This window comes from Lytechinus pictus, chromosome 18, assembly GCF_037042905.1.
Source record: "Lytechinus pictus isolate F3 Inbred chromosome 18, Lp3.0, whole genome shotgun sequence".
Classification (NCBI taxonomy): Eukaryota; Metazoa; Echinodermata; class Echinoidea; order Temnopleuroida; family Toxopneustidae; genus Lytechinus; species Lytechinus pictus.
This window is the reverse complement of record NC_087262.1, coordinates 11,608,189-11,614,094: the sequence shown is the minus strand read 5'-3', so window position 1 is coordinate 11,614,094 and position 5,906 is coordinate 11,608,189.

Below are 5,906 nucleotides of genomic sequence, written 5' to 3'. Positions count from 1 at the left end.
ATATCATAGTCTCATTTGAAGACCGCGTAAAGGAACTTTTCCAATCAAAATACAAAAAAAAATATATACATCTACATGTAAGTCAGAAAACAAACGTTTTAAAACAAATATTTTATTTGCCCAAAATAGTCTGACAGCTGGTACTAAACTAATCAAGCCAAACCAAACCATGTAGGCCCGTCAGAAGGAATTCGAAAGTGGTCCGTTATGAGTTGAAATTTATTTATCATGGTACGCGATAGCATTAATCCTATTAGCAATTTTCTCGGAGAGGACCTTAAGCCGTCGGTCCTCTAGTCGCTTACTTACAGGCACTCATGTTTTCTTAGCAATCAGGTAAAAAAAATCACCACCATTTACCAAATATCTAGGGGCGTTGAAAAGACCCAATAAATAAAAAGGCCGTCGGCGGCATCCACGCCACTAGCTGCCTGACACCGGAGTTGGTAAGTTTTGTCTCTTGTTTTCCAAATTGCACTACAACCCCCCCCCCCGCCAAAAAAAAGGGCTGGTGACGGCACTAATATCTCAATTGTCTTGCCTACATAGCAGAGCGAGACCTTATATTAACTTAAGTTTTTGAAAAGTCATAATAACTTAGAAAGTATGTGGATCGAGTTAATTAAACTCGGTGCACTGATCATTTTGCATGAGTTTCAGTTCACATGACCAATTTAAGGTCAAAGGTAATTTAGGGTCAATAAACTTTGAGCATATGTTTTGAGTATCTACAATGAAATCCGTAACCAATGTTAAGTTTTGAATGGTATAATAACTTTGAAAGTAAATGTATATATTGCAAGATGCTTGGTCATAAGAGTAATCAAGTATCACTAATCATTTTGCACGCATGCCAGGTCACGTGATAAAGGTCAAATATCATTTAGGGTCAATGAACTTAGAATGATGTTTTTTGTGAACAATTATTCATTACAGTTGTTTCCAAAGTTAGTACTGCTACTATATTGCATCCAATAATACAGGCGAGACTGTCAGAGCTTTCCATTTGTTCTTTTGTTTTCTCTCTCCCATTAAGTTTTCAGCACATTGAACATGAACAATAATCACTAAATGAACTGAATGCGAGTGCAATGTGCAATGTGCGTAAACTTTTATATGTTGACCTGAAATCAGGACTTTTCAGAACATTTTATAATAGTGAACATGAAACATCTCCAGAACATGTCTTTTCATTCTTAAAGAATTAATGGAAACACGAAAAGCTAGATGAAATTTCTGATACATTGACCTTAAAAAGGATTTCTAATGCACATTAAACGTGAAAATGTAACATATAATACTTGGGACATAATATCGTATTAAAATTAGGAGCACAAACCGCGATTTCTAATGCGATATTTACTTTAAAAGGGGCATTTGTTTAAAGAATGTTTGATCGTTAACAGAGCTGAGACAATTTAGTTCATTGATTTGAAAACGTGTAAGACTTGTATTGTAAACATATATACATGGGCGAAAATCTCTCCTTGAAGGTAGGGGGGGGGGGGACACAATTGAGTTTTCCGTTTTTATGTTCTACAGAATTACTAACTCAAACATATATATATACATATTTCGAAGAGGGGAGGTATTCCTGACTAAAGATAAAAGGCCTCAATAAATAATGCGAGCGCGAAGCGCGAGCCGAAATATGTTGATATTTCATAAATTGTGACCTGGAAATTGAACATTCTGATTTTTTTTTGTGATCATGAACTAGATTCGAACCTACCTAAACCATTAATGCGAGCGCGAAGCGCGAGCTGAATATTTTTGATTTTCCAACCTAAGAACTAGACATTCTTAACAGCTTTATAAAAATCATGAACAGGATAGGAATCTAATAAAATAATGCTAGCGCGAGCTGAAGGTTTTTGATTTTCCAACCTAAAAACTGGACATTCGAAACACTTTTTTCAAATCATGAACAGGATAAAAAATTTAACTAAATAATAGATGCGAGCGCGAGCTGAATTTTTTTGATTTTCCAACCTAAATACTGGACATTCATAGCACTTTTAAAAGAATATGAACAGGATATGAATCTAAACAATTAATGCGAGCGTGAAGCGCGAGCTGAAAGTCTTTGATTTTCCAACCTAAAAACTGGACATTCTTAGCACTTAATGAACGGAATAGTAATCTAAACAATTAATGCGGGCGCGAAGCGCGAGCTGAAAGTTTGTATTTTCCAACCTAAAAACTGGACAATCGTAACACTTTTTTCAAATCATGAACAGAATAGGAATTTACTAAACAATATTAGATTCGAGCGCGAAGTGTGTGCTGAAGATATGTCATTTCCGGCCTAAAAATTGGTATTAGCATATTTTAAAATCAAGGACAGGGTAGCTATTTAACTAAATTTCAATTCATGTGAGCGCGAAGCGTATCCTGATTTTATTTTAATTTTCCGACCAAAAAAGTCATCTTCTTTTCACCTTATAGCAATAAACAGGATAGTATCTGACTCAATCATAATACTGATGCGACGAAATGACTTTTTTATATTCAGATCTGAAAACCGGATCTTTTAAGCACTTTTGAAATAAAGAACAAGCAGTTTATCTCAATAAGTAATGCAAGCGCAAAGCGCGAGCTAATTTTTTTTAAAGATTTAAACCTACAAATTAAGAAAAAGATGGATATCTTCCTAAATATATTATTAGATTTTATATATTTCGATCTAAAAAGTGAAAAAAAAATTAAGCACGTTTTGAAATAAAGAGATGGCTGTGTATTAATGCAAAGCGCTAGCGAATTTTTTAAAATTTTTATACGATGACCTGAATTTTTTCCCCCAATTATTCCCCTCCCCTTCCATCATTTAATTTTCTTCCTGGTCCTATCTTCTTATTTTTCTCCTCATTCCTATTTTACGCCGCCAATGGGGGGCGGGCCGCCTCTTCGCCCCATTGATCTACCTATGATGACACCTCCCACGGCAGGAATTTTGTGTAAAAATGGAATATAAAAGTCTCATTAATAGAGTATTTAAAAACAAATTTTGGGGGATTAAACATAGTTAAAATTCACTGTGAAGGATTAATCATAACTCGTGAAAACTATTCTTTTTTTACTGAGTACGCGAACAATGAAAATATTCTTATATTCCAAGTAAATTTGGAATAAAGGGAAAATGAATTGGGTTAACAAAGGTATGTTTTTACTGGGTATGGAACATTCTCGTCTATCATCAATGCACTAAATTCACTTATAAGTATCCAGAGGCGATTTTCTTTTTTTCGTCATTTTTATTAGTTATGAAATTGACAATGGCCATCGATGTCATCAAAGTCATCACTCTTTGGCTGTCATATAGGGCTAGATGCGAGTTCGAGAATAGTCGGGCCGGTATATGCCTTATCTTTTCCTATCCAAGTTCTTAACAAAGACTATCTTTTTATATATATTTCGAAATTCGAGGATATGTGTGTATAATTTCGATTTTGAATTATGTATTTTTTCCATAATAAAAGACAACAAATAGTAGGGGGACATTTGATATTATGCCCCCCCCTTTCCAAAATGGTAGGGGGGACGCGTCCCCCCTGGGATTTCCGCCAATGCATATTTACATGACACAGATTGGCAATTTATCTATTTATTTATTAATTAATTAATTTATTTATGTATTTGTTTATACTGCAGGGTAGGCCTGTTCAGTTATGCAAAACTTCTTTCCAAAGGCACCCTGTGGTTTAGTGATTAAGATTAAGATTTATTGATTTATTTCATTTCTTTTCTTTCAATTTTTCACATACAAATCAAAAATACATAAATACAATTACAAACAAAAATGAACAAAAGTAACAAATAACTCTACATCAATAGCAATTCAAAGTATGTAACAAAACAAAGTAAAAACAGAAAACATTATATACATGAGTGAATCAATAAGTATCATGGAATCATTACATCAAGTTATTCAGTGTATGACAATCAGAATTTTAATGATTTACAGTGTTTTTTTACTGCATGGAGGGACGTGCATTTTGTGTATGTCACAAGGGAGCAACATATTCAAAAGATTTTCTTTTATAATCCCTGGGAAGGGTATTTGAAGGGGACATCGTTCAGAATACCGTGTTTTATAAGTTACATTACGTTTGCAGATGAGTGGTTCCAGATAGGCAAAATTGATATTTGATACGTTCCTACACTGTTTGCCATTTGGGTGTAGATAACGATTCATGTTTAGGAGTAAGATAGTCCTTATTCAGAATTATTCGGGCATACTTATTCCGCAGTTTTTGTGTCTTATTTTTGTTGGCTTTTGCACAGCTTCCCCAGGATGTACAACAATGATCAATGTAAGGTAAAATCATGGCAAAGTATAAATTCTTAAGAATCCTAGGCGGAAGGAATTGTTTGATTGTCTTTATACAACCTATTTGTTCTCCCCACGTCATACCAGAGTCAATTGTTACACCCGAGTATTTGATTATATCTACATTTACTATGGGTTCATTTCTATAATTATTTTATCATAAATGCATCATTTTTCAATATTTTCCTATGACCAGAAGCCATACTTTTGTCTCTATTTGGATGCAAATGCATACCGTTAAGATCGAGCCAGTTACAGGTAACATCAAAATCACTTTGCAAAGTTGTTTGAACCTCCTTACATTCAAATTCAAGTTACATATATCATTGATAAAAATGTAAAATATTAATGGACCCAAAATGGATCCCTGTGGTGTAGAGGGCGGATTGGCTGTTGGTCGTAGGTCCATTGTCATATATTCATGCGAGAAGGCGTGAACGCCTAGCAAGAACATTCCAACTTTCCATCCCATATAGGATAGAATTTCGTAAATAATAGGAGACGGGCGGCTTTAATGTCAGTGAGCGTAGCGAACGAGAAAAAGAAATATTCTCGCACTGGAACTTTGCATTTTCAGTACCGTTGAGCCTACTCCCACCCGTAGTGGATCCGACAGGCAAGAATCACACCTTCCAGGAGTGGATCCAGGCAGTGGTGTAATCAGAGGAGGGGGTCAGGTGAGCAATTTGAGGGGCTCAAAAGAAAAAGAAAGAAAGAAAGAAAAGAAACAGAAAGGTAAATAGGGTAATGCATATACCGTTTGAGTTAAAAACAAATGTTGACACCTCACAAATCCATAATTTGAAGAAAAAATATGTCATAAACACATTAGTTATAAATGGTCCGAAAGAGTATGTTCTCCCCAAAAGAATTGATACCATATTTATGTGGTTTGTTATAACACTCGGATGATCAGGAGGTATTCTTTGCAGCGATGTAAATTTTGATTTGCGCTAATGAGTAAGACATGACTTCAATGAATGCATCCAGATGTCAATGATGTCATAATCCCATAAGGGTTGCCCTAAAATCCATTTCAAGACTCCTTTTCAATAATTTACATGATAATTATGTCTAATTAACACTTTTTAGTATCAATTCTCAAGTTCAATTCATTGAAAAGGGATTTGCAAATAATTTATGTCTACTAACTCAAGTAGGATAATTATTTTATTGGAATCTGGATTCATTCATTGCAGTTATGCCTTACTTTGGCGCAAATCAAAATTTACATCACTGCAAAGAATACCTAATGATTATCCAAGCGTAAAGACATACCACATGAATATCGTATCAAATTATTTGGGAGAGGATAATCTTTCCAGTCATATACATTATGCGCTCATGACATATTTTTTTCCATAAATTGGGGATTTGCGAGGTGTCAAGGTTTTTTTACTCACACGGTATAAGATTTTGCGCACTCCCCATTAAAGATTGCGTATTGTACTGGTCTAGGTTTATGTAAAAAAAGGCCCCGATGTAATAATAACAATGATAATAATAATAATATAATAATAATGATAATAATGATAATAATAATAAGAGTTACATTTATATAGCGCTTCATAGGTTG